Source organism: Triturus cristatus, chromosome 5_1, assembly GCF_964204655.1.
Source record: "Triturus cristatus chromosome 5_1, aTriCri1.1, whole genome shotgun sequence".
Taxonomy (NCBI): Eukaryota; Metazoa; Chordata; class Amphibia; order Caudata; family Salamandridae; genus Triturus; species Triturus cristatus.
In genome coordinates, this window is record NC_140587.1 from 901,462,191 (window position 1) to 901,478,602 (window position 16,412).

The 16,412-nt window shown below is 42.5% G+C and overlaps 1 long non-coding RNA gene across 1 annotated transcript in view; it reads right to left on the reverse strand.

Moving 5' to 3' along the window:
* The window catches only part of LOC146831582 (uncharacterized), a 55,950-nt gene extending 39,762 nt beyond the window's left edge, over positions 1-16,188 (reverse strand). Inside the window, exon 1 of the long non-coding RNA XR_014961592.1 lies at positions 13,947-16,188. This is a non-coding gene — a long non-coding RNA (uncharacterized LOC146831582). The remainder of the gene's footprint in view (positions 1-13,946) is intronic.
* Between the last annotated feature and the right edge of the window lie 224 nt (positions 16,189-16,412).

A 16,412-nucleotide genomic window follows, 5' to 3' on the forward strand; every position in this document is an offset into this window, starting at 1 on the left:
TGCATCACTTTTGCATACTTTTGTGTTTCACTGTAAGTAGGATGGGCATGTCGAGATGTGGATCGCATGCACACTGTGTCACTGGATCCAAGCTATACCTAACTGATGAGCCCTAACTAGGGCAAAACAGGTCCTTGGTTGCTTGTGTTATGTTTCAGGAAGGACCTAGCTTGGCAGTTCGGCTGGACTGTGCACATTGGAGAAGGGTCAAAAGTAATTTGCATGTCACTGGGTACAAATTGAGGTGTCATGGTGTGCTAAATAATGAGGGACTGAGATGCGGCCGGAAGAATTACCAGTGGCTGAGAACAATTCAGCATTCCATCCATCAATTTTAGTGTACTTTAGTGAGCTTCTCCTGGCACCTATATTAGTCCCATATGTCCTGCTGGAACATGATGTATTTCTTATGTAGCTTGCCACTGATGTTGAATTAAGTAGTAACCTGTCTAACAAACAGTTAGACTGCACATCAGTGTATTAATATTTTGATGATGACTTGCATTGCCTTGTCTAGAATGGCTTGTCTATCTTTCTTCTTTTTTTGCCTGCAAGAGGATGGGACTTAGACAGAGACTGAGACTGAAACAGAGAGAAGTATGTGCATTATGACTCTAAGTCCAGAAACCTCTCTGGTAAATGCTACTGCTTAAGCTACTGACCAACAAGAAGACTTGAATAAGATAGCACCTACGAAATAGGCTCCTGTGAAAAAAAGAGGATTATGAGGAGAAGAAGTCTATTGTCACAACTGACATAAAATCTTCCTTATTATTCTGCAAAAGTGTGCAATGTAACATAAATATCTCAAACTCTTCTACAAAGGAAACATTGAGAGGAGGATCACCCTGGATCAACAACATTGTCATCACCACCAAACCCAAAGCATATGTCTCTCAGTGCTGCAGTTACTACAGTTGAATAGTTCCAGCAACCAAAACTTCCCAGAAAACTCAAAAGCAATAAGATTCTGCTAGACGTGATCTTCCTGAGATAGGAGCAGAACAGGAAGTTAAGTTTGCTGCACAGCACGATGTTGTGACTGCTCTTACATCAAAAACATTGTCTTAACCACCGCCACCAAGGAAGAACGTTTAACTAAAGCCTATGGCAGTGAAGAAGAAGAGCTAGTGATGTTTTTATATTGAGAGTGAAACAGAGGTTATGCAGATCATTTCTGTTTAACTTGCTCCTGTACCACCACCTCCCGCTTCCATCTTCTCAAAAAACCAAAACAAAGCAGCCATTACCATCCCTATTGTAGCTATAGCCTACCCTAAGGCAAAGTAAATGCAACCTAGCCCCACCACAAAGTCATTTAGCTTTGGCTGCGTAAGGATGCTCTCAGGCCCTGTTTGTTGAGTGAGGAACACATTTTAGGTCTTGATGTTCACCACAGACCTGTGTGTTATGGAAAGTGATTTCAACAATGGGGTACTGGTGGCCATTTGGCCCATATGAAAAACCATTATCCAATCCTGTGGGAAGAGCACCTAAAATGTTGGCTATAGTGAAGAAACCAAACAGACATCAAGTGCTAGTGATGATGATAAAGATGTCATCCAATGCAGCCCTGTCGCTCATAGTGGGCAGTCATTCACTGAAACCTCAGTTTAGCACAAGGAAAAGAGGGATGTTACGGTCGCCCAAAAAGTCCAAGCAGTGTACCTTCTCGACGGAGAGAACTCAATCTGGGATTGCCAAAGATAAAAGAACAAAAAAATCTCCTATCATGACATATAACAATGAGTCCATGATGAGGTCAATTTATGCAATGAGAAATGTCCAAAATGTTAGCTCTTCACTTCCTTCCTTTTTCTTTCATGGAGGTAGCATTGTTTCTGAAATTTGAAGCGGCTCTTTATCGGCTCTTTATCCAAATTGGAAGATTCCAAACTGGATCTATTTTTCAACACTCACTGTACTACAGTTGCAACATCACTTGAGCTGCTTGGTGAAGCAATGAAGTATAGCGATGTGCAGTCAATAAATGTTATGACAGACATGTGGATCAGTTGTCAAGCTGTAGATTACATGAGCATCACTGCACACTGGGTCATCTTTAAGAGCGTTAAGAAGAGGCAAGCTTATGGTGCCACTATTACTTATGTTTGTGAAGGACTTCATCAGCATGCAACAGTTGCAATGTTCTCCATGGACACATACTCCTAGGCAGGTTAGCGCTCCAGCCACCCCTCCCTCTACACTTCCGGAGCAGTAGTTTAAAAGATGACAAACACATCGGCATGCAGCGGACACCTGTGCAAGTAAGGTGGTGCTTTGTTTTATGCTTCCTATTTACTAGTGCCATTAATAATTAAAAAAAACGTTTTAAGTGTTTCACTGACAGACTCTATTTCAAAGTGGAGGCAATAGATAGATACTTTTACTGTTTGTCTGACCTCTCCAGTCCGCCGCTGGTGATTTCTTGATTACCTGATTGTGCGAAGAGAGCGTCCTACTTCCTGCTTTACTGCCACGCTATACTCCTTGGCAAGTTAGCGCTCCAGCCACCCCTCCCTCTACACTTCCAGGGCGGTAGTTTAAAAGATGATGGACACACCGTCACGCAGCAGACGCTTGCAGCGGGCATGCCCAAGGCATGCCTAAGGCAAGCCCGTCTGCGCCTGTCCGCGCCTGGACCGGGCCCAGGGCCAGAAATCTTGCTAAATTTTCACCAGGTTACCTCTTGTTGGAAGATATATTATTATTGAATAATGGCAAAAGTAACAAGCATTGGCAAAGCCAATAGGTCTCGCCTTTGGGTACTTATAAGTGTTTAGCCAGTGAAATTTGGAAAGAAAGTGTGTGTGTGTGTGTGCGTGCGTGCGTGCGTGCGTGTGTGTGTGTGTGTGTGTGCTTGAGCAAGAGATAGAGGAAGCGAGAGAGAGAAGGAATGAAACAGAGAGGGAAACAGATAGTGTGTGTTACAAAGAGAGTGACCACAGGAGGGATAAAAAGAAATAGAGGCTGAGTGCCTGTGTGATGGCTAGACAGAGGAAGAGAGACCGCAGAGGACTAGATACAAAGATAAAAAAAGAGCAGCAAAGAGACAAGGGGAAATGGTGAGAGGAAGAGTGGAAAGAGATAAACAGAGGAGCAGAGAAAGAAGAAGAGAAAGGGTGACAGAGGAAGTGCGAAAGGGAGATAACTTAATATATACGAAAGGGGAAATGAGTAGAAAATACATGAAAACTAGCCCCCTGCTAGTAACAGCACATGTGTCAAAGTACACGGCCTGCAAAGAAAGCTGGAAAAAAGGCGACTGCCCACTTGAAGAGACAAAACCCATGAGCAATAAAAAAAAACTAGCGTCGCCTTCTTGCGTTCACCCCTTGCCCCCTCTGGTACCCCCCACCATCCCCCATGCCCTGTCGATGCCCCACCACACTTGCATAATGACTGCCTGCTTTTATTTGTAGTGCGCCAACAGCTCAGAGCCAGAATGTTTAATAAAAATATTGCTAAAGAACAGTTTATAGAGCAGTACGATTCCAGGGAATGGGAAACAGCGTGGGGTGGGGGAGATAGCAGATGATGTGAACGGAGGGGTGTCTGGGGTTAATAAAAATATTACTAAAGAACAGTTTATAGAGCAGTACGATTCCAGAGAATGGGAAAGAGCGTGGGGGGGAGCAGATGAGGTGAATGGAGGGGTATCTGGGGGTGCAATGGGGAGATTGAGGAATCCAGAGTGAGGGAAAGAAACAGTTGAGGAGAAGAGGTGCGTGGGTACTGGGGTAGGTGTGAGTGAATACAGGATCGTGAGAGCTCTGGGGAGGGCCGTGAAGAAGGGAGAGGGAGAGAACGAAGGGCAGCTGGTGTAGTGTGGGTTAACCACGCCCTATGTACAACGCTAAGTTAGCATAACCTCGTTGGCTGTTAGATAGCCAGCTTGCTGCTGCTTTTGCACGCGACACTGTTGTTACATGTTATTCATTCGAGAACTGCTCACTCGACTTTGCTTCACATGAGAACCGTCTGTTGTTTAACATCCTCAACAGCGGGCTGTGACCTTGGCCTGCACACCGTGTAAGGAACGAGTCTGGGTCACTAGACGGGGCAGGTTGTTGTGTTCTGGTTGATCGTACCACTTCTTAGCCATAACATACATACAGCTGCCAATACCTGAAAGACGAGCCCTTTAATATTACAGAGCAGCATGTTTTCTGTTACATTCGAAACGAAGAGCTGTTGCAGGAAAGAGCCTAGCTGATCCTGTGTTGTGATTCCACTAAGCTGATCTATAAGTTATGGGATCCCCCATGCAAGCCTAAGAGACCTTCTATTAGTCTAATAATACCTTATTAGTTGCTAGAGAAAGGAGGGTGGTTGCTTTCCACTGTCATTATTATTATGATTGCTCCTTTCATTTTCTATGGTATTGTAACAATGCTGATGGTGCTGATCCTAACCATTTGTCTGCTTGTGTTAGCCAAAGTACTGCATCTTAGGACGCGAGGTTTCTAAAATAAACTCTTTAAACTTTACTGTGTCTTTGTTATTCTGTTGTGGACTGATATATAGCTACCAACGGGTATTTCGGATTGCCACCACTCCTGAGAGTATCTAAGTCGCTTGTTCTGGGTTGTCTATACATTGGGACCGCCGAGCTAAATCTCGGATAACGAATGTGACACTAAGCTAGTCGGATAGGGGTTCTTAGTTCTGAGGGGAGTTTCTGGTACACCACAATTCTCTGAGGTCCTGGTTTCCTGCGCATAGTTCTGTGCATAAGCAGGAATCCCTGCAACAGGGATGATGGGGAGCCTGGAGTCGGGGGGGCATGAGGGTGATGTGGAGGAGAGAAAGAAGCAGCAGTGCACTAAGCGAGATTCAGAGAGTCGTGTGAGGAGTTTCCGTCAGGGATTGAGGGGGGGAGACGAAGAAGAGATGTGCCTGGAAAGGAGCAGATGGGCGGGAGAAGCGTTTATAGGAAGGTCTGAGGGGAGAAATCAAAGAAGAGGACGTTAGTGAGGAAGGCTGAAGAGCAGCTTTAAAACACCTTCCAAAAGAGACATTTAAAAGACGGGGGGAAGTTTATAAACAGCTAGGCAGAGGGGTGATAGTGAGATTGCAACAGAGCATCTCGTAAGCAGTGTTTAAAAACTAGACAGCGAGACTGCAGCAGGACACACAGGACACATTCCTTGTGAGGACAATAATACTGCCAGCATCACCCTGCAATGGAGGGGGTGAGGCTCCAACAGGGCTGCGGTTGCTGGAGAGAGAGAGATAGGGCCTGGGATATCAGCAGCTCATCGCTGTCCACGTGACAGGGCAGGAGTGACACAGGAAGTTAAGCATGAGACAGGGAGATGTGCAGAGACGCGGAAGGAGGAGTGTGCGCAAGGGGGGAGCGGGGAGAGCGGGGACAGGGGAGCTAGGAGGAGGGGGGTGACAGAACGCAAAGAGCAGGAGCGTGGGGGCAGTGTGCGATGGGTGTGATAGAGGGTGGAACATGAAGATGGGAGACCGCGAGGAGAGGAGATGGAATGATATGTGTGAGAGAATATGAGGAAGAGGGAAGCAAGAGAATAAAAATAGAATGATGAGACAGCGCATGGAAAAGGGCGAAATACACCAGAGCGAGAAAGAGAAACAAGCAGGAAGTGGGATAAGGGAGGGGGTAGAGCATGTCGCGCCCTCTAAGGGGAGATAGGCACGCAGGCTGGCAAATGGTGTGCACTTTCGCGGCCACTTTGATGTTCTCTGAGGCCGCGCGGCTCTATGAGAACATCAAAACGGCCGCCAAATGATCACACAGGCTGCCAAATGGTGCGCGCGCCCGGCGCACATGCACTGTATTGGGAGGCCTGAAGGCTCTAGTTTGCACTTCCAAATCCCCCCGTTTACTAAAGCTCTTACGAGAGCAGCGCTAAAGCGCTGGCTCAGGCGGGACCTAACAATGGCAGTATTATAGACTGCTCTTCGTTAAAAACTAACTTCATCACAGATTGCACTTCATGTGACTTAAAATGAATGGCCAAACCCAGCACCCTCCTTAATAAAACTAATTCCCATCTAAATAAACGAGCATCTACTGATGCTAGTAAAAATATAAGGAACAAAATGCCGGAAGAACAGGGGAATAAAACAGCAAACAAGGCTGCCAATGATATAACAAACATGATATCCTGTGTATTGTTAAACACCAGCCGGCACATGCATCAAGAAAAGCTTTTGCGAGTCCTTAATTGCGATTATTAAGGAATCGCAATTAAGGACTCTCAAAAGCCTATGCATGCATATGCCTACAGGCCCATAGGAATGAATGGAAGATTGCATGCACAATGTGCGAGTACCAATAGGTTCTCGCAAATTGCGCATGCAATTTCAATGGTGCAAGGGTGTCCAAAGGACACCCTGTTGCACCCCTGAAATTGCTCTGTGCACACATGTTGCACACACACAGGCTCCAAGGGCATATGTGTGCGCAACATGAAACTTTGAGAAATGCGCTTTAGTGCATTTTTCAAAGTTTTTGCAAATTACCATCAAGTTCAACTTCATGGTAATTTGTGCCCCCTAGTAGCGAAATCGCTATTTTAAGTGGTTCTTGCATTGCATTTAAGTAATCGCAATTTGCGATTCCTTAAATGCAATCGCAATTTGAAAAACATCGCAATTAAATGCGAATTCTCGAGTTGCGAGTGCCTTGAAACTTGATGCATCGCAAATGCCCGTTTTGCGGGCACAAACTGCCGATTTCTACGAATCGCACCGTTTGCGCTCGCAAAAATGGTTGGTGCATGTGCCTATAGATCCCTAATAAAACATAGCTGTGAATTCCATTTGCTTATGGAAACTCACAGATCAGAGCTGGTTTTTCTGATGGAAACTTGGGCTGACGCTGCCTGTGATATAGATATACAGGCTGCGGTACCACAGGGTTTCAACAGGAGGTGGAGTTATTACTAGAGAAGATCTTACAACAAGCTGCAAATCCCCTTTAACCTCTTTCAGCGAAATTATATCTTTCACCTTGGAAATTAACAGGCAACAATCTTTCAAGGGCATAGTGTTATACAGACCTCCCAGCCCCCAAAAAAAGACTTTACACAGGAAATAGCGCGTATTTTGGAAAATTTCATTTTGGAATCAAATTATACAGTTATGGGAGACTTTAATTACCATTTAGACCTGAGCACTGACTCAGAAAATGTCACACTCTTGCAGACTTTCGTGGCGCTTGGCCTAGAACAAATGGTTTAAGAACCAACACACTTGGCAGGTCATACCCTAGATGGGATCTTCACCAATAATCCTAACCTAATTAATATAAAAACTTCTCAGATACCATGGCCTGATCATAAAGCAGTCTTTTTTTATCTGCTTTCTTAGCAACCTATACTTAATAGGGAAAAGTCACCATCTGAAACACTTTCGAGAAACTGGCGGAATGTGCAATCAGACCATCTGAGTAGCATACTTGAAAATATTCCTCTAATACTAACTAACAATGTGGAGGTTTCAGCAAAACAATATAACAATTGGTTGGAAACAGCATTTAATCAAGTAGCCCCTGTTAAAACTGTTAAAATAAAAAAAGAAAGGCCGTCTGCCCCTTGATTCTCTTTAGAACTCAGGAAATGCAGGCACAAATGTAGGAAGCAGGAAAGAAGATTGCGAATAGACTATAAAGACGAAGAGAAAGAAAAATATAAACATCTGTTGGCTATATATGAAGATCTTATCCTAAAAACGAAAGCAGAATACTACACGAAGATGATTCAGGAAGCTAAAGATGATACAAAATAACTATTTTGAAAATTAAAGAGTTAACAAACACCTGTAATAGAAAATCCCTAAAAGCAAGCCAAGCTCTTCTGTGACTCACTAGCACATTTATTTTTGGATAAAGTAGAGTCAATTTTGAATAAATTCTCCAACTCAAATGTATCTTCTTCTATATGATCTTCTATAGGATCCACTAATATAAACAAGCACTCATTGATGGTGTATAAACGAATGACCGAATTTGCTTCCCCATCCGTCGAAGATATTAGAAAACTGCTAGAAATGACTACCTCTGGTTCCCCATATGACCCATGCCCGCCAAACATAACTAAGTTGGCATCGGAAATCATTACACCTAAATTAACATCAATCTATAAAGCAATGTGTGAAGCAGGTATTTTCCCTAACATCCGGAATAAAGCAGCACTGGTACCTCTTCTAAAAAAGCCCTCTTTGGATGAGAAGGATCCGAGTAGCTATTGTACAATTTCCCGTCTCCCACTACCAGCTAAAATAGCTGAGAAATTCTTGAACGAACAACTGGTGTCTTTCATCAAAACCAATGCACTTCTTGACACAACTCAATTTGGTTTTCAGAAAGGGCATAGTACAGAGACAGCTTTGCTCAAGGCCCCCGAGGAGATCCGTCAGGCTTTGGATGATGGAAAGGGGGCTGCCCTTATCCTGCTGGATCGCTCGGCGGTGTCTGAAACGGTAAATCATGAATTATTGCAAAGCCGTCTAGCAACCTGTGGGGTTACAGATCAGGCTTAGAGCCTGTTAAAATCCTATTTGAAGGTTAACTAGCAAATGGTAAAGTTAGACAAGTTTACTTCACATCCATTTTCACTTCTATGTGGAGTTCCACAGAGATCCTCGCTGAGTCCCACCCTTTTTAATATTTATGTCTCCCCATTGGCAGATTTGATAAGAAGTGTTGGTTTGTTGCTTACCTCCTATGCCGATGATACCCAGATTGTCAATTCCATTGGAAAAAATGATACTGACATAGGAAGTAGATTTTCTGACTGCATAATGGCTGTCCATGACTGGTTGGACAACAACTGTCTTAAGTTAAATGCATAGAAGACGGAAGTCCCACTATTTGGAACACAGGAATCTTTTGGGGGTCCATCAGTCTGTCCAGCAAATCTGGGCCCCATTCCTCTTCCAGTGTAAAAGGCCCAAAATCTGGGAGTCACTATTGACACTAAAAACAAGTTTTCGGATCATGTGTATAAACTCACTTCCTCTACGTTTAACACCCTCAGAATCATTAAAAAAGATATTAGTTACTTCTCTAATCCTGTCCGAGATAGATTATTGCAACAGCTTGCTGTTGACTACTCATAAGTATAATATCAATATACTACAGGTTCTAAAAAACACTGCGGCCAGAACTCTGTTGAAAATTCCCAAATTTTGCTCAGTATCTAATTAGCTAAATTTCAATTGGCTCCCTATCAAACAAAGAATGCCCTTTAAGGCTTTATTTCTAGCATATAAGGCAGTCCATCGTCTTGGTCCGGATTTTCTGAAGCAGAGTTTTCAACAATATTTCCCTGCCAGAAATCTTCGTTCAGCAAAGGCACAATTGTTAATAGTGCCTAGATTCAAACTTGCACAATGGGGGTAGTAAAAGCATTGTGCGTGAAGCGTCTAGAACATGGAACTTACTTCCTCTTGGTATAAAAACAGCGCCCAGCCTCCTTTCTTTTAGGAAAGTGGTAAAAACTTGGTTATTCAGGATGTAGTGCATCCTTTACCCTCTCCTGACACTTGCATTAATTCTGCTCCAGCGCTTAGATGCCTCAGGGTAGTAATGCAGTTTATAAGCTTAAATAAAAATTAAAATAATTAAAATAATATATGAGTGGATCTGTGAGTGGGTGTGACAACATCTGACTAGGTCTGTGAGTGGGTGCATGAGTGTCTGAGTAGGTCTGTGAATGAGTGCATGAGTATATGAGTAGGTCTATGACTGGGTGCATGAGTGTCTGAGAGGGTCTATGAGTGAGTATGTGGGTATCTGAATATATATGCGAGTGGGGGCGTGAGTGTCTGAGAGGGTTTTTGAGTGTGTGTATGAGTGTCTGAGTAGTTCTGTGAGTGGATATGATTGTGTCTGATAGGGTTTGTGAGTGGGTATGAGAGTGGTTGAGTTGGCCTGTGTCTGGGTGTATAAGTGGAAGTGGATATGCAATTGGATGTGACAGCATCTGAATAGGTTAGTGACTAGATACTTGAGTGTCTGTGTGGGTCTGTGAGTGAGTGCAGGAGTTTGTGAGTGTGATTGTGACTGGGTGTATGAGTGTCTGAGTTTATCTGTCACTAGGTACATGAATATCTGAGAGGGTCCATGAGTGGAGATGTGTGAGTGTCTGAGTAGGTCTGTGACTGGGTGCATTAGTATCAGATTAGATCTGTGAGGTGATGCCTGACTATCTGAGTGGGTTTGCAAATAGGTACATGACTGTCTGAGTGGTCTGTGAATGGGCGTGTGAAACACTGAGAGGTTCTGTGAATACATGCATGAGTGTCTGAGGGGGACTGTGAGAGGATATGACAGTGTCCTATTTGGGTTTGTGAGTGGGTGTATCAGTGTGAGTAGATCTGTGGGTACGTGGGTGGGTGTGATAGCATCGGAGTAGGTCTTTGAGTGGGTACATGAGTGTCTGAGTGGATCTGTGAATGAGTGCATGAGTATATGAGTAGGCTGAATGAGTATCTCGGAGGGTCTCTGAATAGGTATGTGGGTATCTGAATATATCTGTGAGTAGGCGTGTGAGTGTCTGAGTGAGGTTTTATTTAGGAAGTTATATGAATGTCTGAGTATTTCTATGAGTGGATATGACAGCATCTGATTGGGTTTGTGAATGGGTGAGTTGGTCTGTGACTGGGTATATAAGAGCATCTGCGAGTGGATGTGATAGCATCTGAATAGGCCAGTGTCTAGGTACATGAGTATCTGAGTGGATCTGTGAGTGAGTGTGTGAGTAGGTCTGTGACTTGGTATGTGTGTGCCTGTGTGGGTCTATGACTGGGTGCCTGACTTACTGAGTGGGTCTGTGAGTAGGTATGGGGTATCTGAATATATCTGGGAGTAGGTGTGTGACTATCTGAGTGGATCTTTGAATGGGTGCATGAGTATTTGAGTTGGTCTGTAAGTGCATGCATGATTCTCTGATTGGATATAATTGAGTGCCTTAGAAGGACTATGAGTAGGGATATGAGTGTCTGAATAGGTCTGTGAGTGGGAGCATCAGTGTATGAGTGGGTTTGTGACTCGGTATGTGAGTGATTTGGTATGTGAGTGGGTGCATTTGAGTCTGTGTGGGTTGTTGAGTGAATCTGTGAATGTGTGTGTGAGTGACTGAGTGGGATTATAAATAGATACATGAGTGTCTGAGTGGGTTTGTGATTGGATGTGTGAGTGTCTGAGTGGGTCTGTGAGTGGTTGCTTGAGTGCCTGAATAAGTGTGTAAGTGTCTTATTGGGTCTGTTAGTGAGTGTGTGAGTGTCTGAGTAGGTCTGTGAGTAGCTACATAAATGCATGTCTTGGTCTGTGAATGGGTATATATCTGAGTGGGTGTGTGGATGGATGTGTGAAAGTTTGAGTAGGTCTGTGAGTAGGTATGTGTATGTCTGAGTGGGTCAGTGAGTAGGCACATGAGTGCTTCAGTGGGTCTGTGAGACTATGAGTATGTCTAAGAGTAGGTGCATGAGTGCGTGAATAGGTCAGTGAGTAGATGTATCAGTGTCTGTTATAGGATGTGAGTGTGTGAGTGGGTATGTGAGTGGGTGCTTGAGAATCTGAATGAGTCTGTGAATGAGTGCATGAGTATCTGAGTGGTCTGTAAATGGGTACATGAGTGTCTGAGTATATATATATATATATGTATATATATATATATATCGATGAAATGTCTCTTTAATTCTTCTCCGTCAGAACAAAGACACAGCGAACCCAAATTTGGTACGAATAATTTATTTTCATCCCGTGCACCCAGCCATAACGCGTTTCAGCCCTCGTGGGGCCTTGATCACATGACACATTAAGGGGGCAGGCATAGCTTTTTTAAAGTGAAAGAACAAACCGTGACAATAGAATAATAGACATAGTAAAAATACTCTCATTACTCTGCTCAATAGCTGTTATTGGTGATTTAAAATGATGTAAACAGTCATAGCATATAATGTGTGGAAAAAGAGCAATTTGCAATCTAATAAATATAAATAAATAAATAAATAAATATTAAATATATGAATAAAATGCAAATACTCGATGGTTAAATCCAAATGTTTCAAATGAGATGGTAAAAAATGCTTTAAGAAAAAGTAGAACCAATGTAAACTCTTTTCTATCTCAGTAAAAGCATATTACTCATCCTACTTAATCCTGGTTTGTATACATCACATTGCCCAATTTAGACAGTTTACACATAGTTCATAATACTGCCCAAATGGGCGCAAGTAATGATCACTATTCGTCTACAAATAAAGTGCAAGTGCAAGATGAAATGTCATCTAACGAACCCGTGGGATTCACATGTGCAAAATCTTACAAAATTATTTAAAACCAAAATTAGTTAAAACCAATCCATAGTAAGGCAGCGATAAATTTTAAGGCAGTTTGAACAGACCCTTGACTTCATAGATATGTAAAAAAATCCTCACTGGAGTTCAAACCATTCGGAGTCTTAGAATCCAGCTCCAGAATGTATTTTGTCTCCAATCTGCGAAGCAATGCCTCCCGGTCACCCCCTCTTCTCAATGGAAGGACCGAGTCCAAGACAAAGTATTTAAGATCCATTGATTTTTTGGAATGACTCTCATCAAAATGTGTAGCAACCGGGTATGTGCTATCACCATTATTGATTGCCCTTATGTGCTGGAGTATCCGCTTGTTGACCTGTAGCTTTGTGCTACCTACATAACCCAAGCCACAGGGACACTCCACCACATAAACGGCAAACTGGGTTTTACACGTCAGTTTCTTGGTGATTTGAACAGGTTTGCTGCTGAAAGGTGTTAAATATTCAATTTTATTGATACCATGCTTGCAAGCTTTGCAGGCAGCACAATTGATAAAACCCTTACTTGCACCAAGCCAATTAACAGAATTCCTCACCTCGGGGCTGCTTTTAACCAACATATCTTTCATTGATCGAGATTTTCTAAAGGTTATGTTGGGAGACTTGGTTAATACATCAACTAATACGGGGTCATTCTTTACCAACGCCCAGTTTCTATTAATCATCCTACGTATGATTTTATTTTGAGTATTGTAGGTGAGTATTAGTCTTGGTGGTTCTGTTGTCTCAGGTACCTGATCTGCGATCATGTCAGTTTTTCAAATCAGTGCCTGTGTTCTACCGTATGCATTTGCTCATGTCATGGCTTTATCAATTGAATCCATAGAATAGCCTCTCCTAAGGAATCTATTCTTGCATTCATTCTGTGCTGCTAAGCAATCTGAGTCTAAATTGCATATTCTCCTTATCCAGAGCATTTCTCCATACGGAATGCTTCGGATTAGGTGAGCAGGATGGTGACTGGTTGCATGCAGTAGGGTGTTGCCAACAGTGGATTTCCGATAGAGCCGGGTACAAAGTTGATCATTGTGAACATAGATTTCAACATCCAGAAAATAAATTGATATCCTGATAATCTGACCAGAAAATTTAAGATTCAGATTGTTGTCATTAATTTGCTCGATAAAGTTAAGGGCTGCCTCCTCTGTACCTCTCCATATTATCAGCAGATCATCTACATATCTGAACCATCTTAGAATGTTATTGGACATAACATCTTTAAATGTAGTCATGAGGACCTGTTCCTCCCACAGCCCCATGTGCAAACAAGCGTAGCTGGGGGAAAAACAGGTCCCCATAGCCACGCCCCGAACCTGTTGGAATACCTGGTTCTGGAATAAAAAAAAGTTATTTTCCAGGCAGATAGCAATCATGGTTAGTATAATTTTGTTGTGTTTGTAAAAACAAATTGGTCTGGTGTTTAAAAAATGTTCAACAGCTTTTAGACCATCCCTGTGATGTATACTAGTATACAATGACGAAACATCTAAGGAAATAAGCAAGTCATTAGGATTCCAATCAATGGCATTGAGTTTTTTCAATAGATCACATGTGTCCAAAATGAAGGAAGGTAGACCCCTCACGAAATCCTGCAAATAAAAATCCACATACTTGCTCATATTTTCCATAATGCTGTTACAGGCTGATATAATAGATCTGCCTGGTGGTTTGCTTTTATCTGTATGAATCTTTGGGATAAATTAAACCACAGGCATCACAGGATGGTCATTCTTCAAATATTTGAATTCATCAGATGTTAATAAACCCGCACTCTTCCATGCCAACAAACTCGAATACACATTGTTCCACGCTGTTTTTACTTCCAACATCGTACCACGTCTATAGCAGTCTCTGTCATTAAGTTGGCTCATGGCCTCCTCCATATATAGTTCTCTGGACCAAAGCACGATGTTTCCGCCCTTATCAGATTGCCTGATGATTACATTATCGTTGTTTTGTAGTTTAATCATCAACTGATAATATGCATTGTCTCTGCTTGTACAACGCTTTTTTACAGCTCGTAGTTTGTAATATAGAGTCTTCAATTCAACTGTTAATTTGTCATGAAAAACATCTATATTATAACTGGGCAGAAAGTGGACGTTGGTTAAAGCTAGTAGTTGTGATGGTTGTCACTTGGCTAGCTGAAATTTCAGCATCATCATTGTTATTATGTAATTGATGAAGATTCTGGAGGAGTTCCATATCCCCGGCTGTAAGTATGGAGGGGCTGATGATCCCAGTGGTTGTCTTAGTTTTGGTCTTATGTTGGTTTTGCAGCAGATGGAATTTGCTCAGTTTTAGTTTGCGCACATATTTATAAACATCAACACGTGTTTGCGCGTAGTTGAAATCACTTTTAGGGCTGAATGAAAGTCCAAGCGAAAGTATTTCCATCTCATTTTTTGAGAGAGTATTGTTGGTAAGATTCACGATAGTTTGTGAATCAGATTCCACATCAATGGGCATCATTTGTGCCTCCATTGTTTCCTTACTCTCTTGGTCTGCTTTGCATTTTCATTCATTGGCACGCTTACGTCTCTCCCATCGTTTGCTATTGCATTTTTGCCGGTGTTTGCACCTTGGACACGGGGACGTAATGTTTGCCTTCGATCCTGGCGCAAGCAATCTACTTCTTGCACCAGGGTGAACTTGTGAAACCCCAAACGCTGAGCTGTGATCTGTTCACTGTCCGATTCGCTGTCAACAGCTAAGCTGAGATCAGAGACTGATGTTGCAATTGGTGCTGGTTGGTTGATTTCATTGGCTGAAGGTAGGAGGGATGATGTTTTCCTAGCAGCTTTAACATTATCATATTTTTTTGAGAATGTGCATATTTGCCCATGTTCGTAGTCCAACTTATCACTTTGGAACTTATAGGCTTTTCTTTTTTTAATAATCTCCTCCTCGTGGATTAAACGTACAGACATTTAATTTCTGTATTTGACTGTTATATCCGCAGCATTCAACATATCTATTTTGGCATTTAAGGCATCAATTTTAATTTGCAAAGCTTCTCGATGACTGGCGGCATACTTTACTAATATTTCAACACGCTTTCTAGACAATTCCAAATTACATTCTGCCCATTCTGCCAACATACGTGGATCGGGTTGCTCGTAACTGGGAGCCAGCATTATACGTAGTCCCCTGCGAATCCTGCCAACTTCTAAATAACGAGTCAGGGACCGATGTTCCCATCACTTTGCCTGTTCGGCTTTCATTAGTTTTTCCAAGGATCTAAATTTCTCCTTTATATCAGTACTCGGAATATTTTGGCTATTCACCATAGGATTAATTACAGTCTCTCCGTTAGGAGAGTCATCAAACATGCCGCTCGCCGCTACCTCGCAACTCCTTAGCGTGTCGGCTGTCATGGTGCGTCTTTATTCGGGTTCAATAATGAAATAATATGGCAATGTGAACAAGGCGCTCGATTAATATCGACGCTCTATCTCACAACACACTCCTTCACCGAAATAATGGCGCATCTCTACCTTTGTCTGGAGTCAGGCATTAATCGGGTTCTCCGATATTGTTGTTGCCGAATCCACTCTTCGGTAGGGAAATCCTGGGGGCTCAAAGCGGCTACTCCTTACAGGAACCAAAGAAAAACACTCCAGGGAAACCCGGAAATGAATGCTTCCTGAAGCAATGCCACAAGATGGAAGGAGGGGTTACGCTGATACCGAGGAAGCACACTCGGTAAATCCGTATCGATGAAATGTCTCTTTAATTCTTCTCCGTCAGAACAAAGACACAGCGAACCCAAATTTGGTGCGATTAATTTATTTTCATCCCGTGCACCCAGCCATAACGCGTTTCAGCCCTCGTGGAGCCTTGATCACATGACACATTAAGGGGGCAGGCATAGCCTTTTTAAAGTGAAAGCACAACAAACCGTGCCAATAGAATGATAGACATAGTAAAAATACTCTCATTACTCTGCTCAATAGCTGTTATTGGTGATTTTAAATGATGTAAACAGTCATAGCATATAATGTGTGGAGAAAGAGAAATTTGCAATCTAATAAATATAAATAAATAAATAAATATTAAATATATGAATAAAATGCA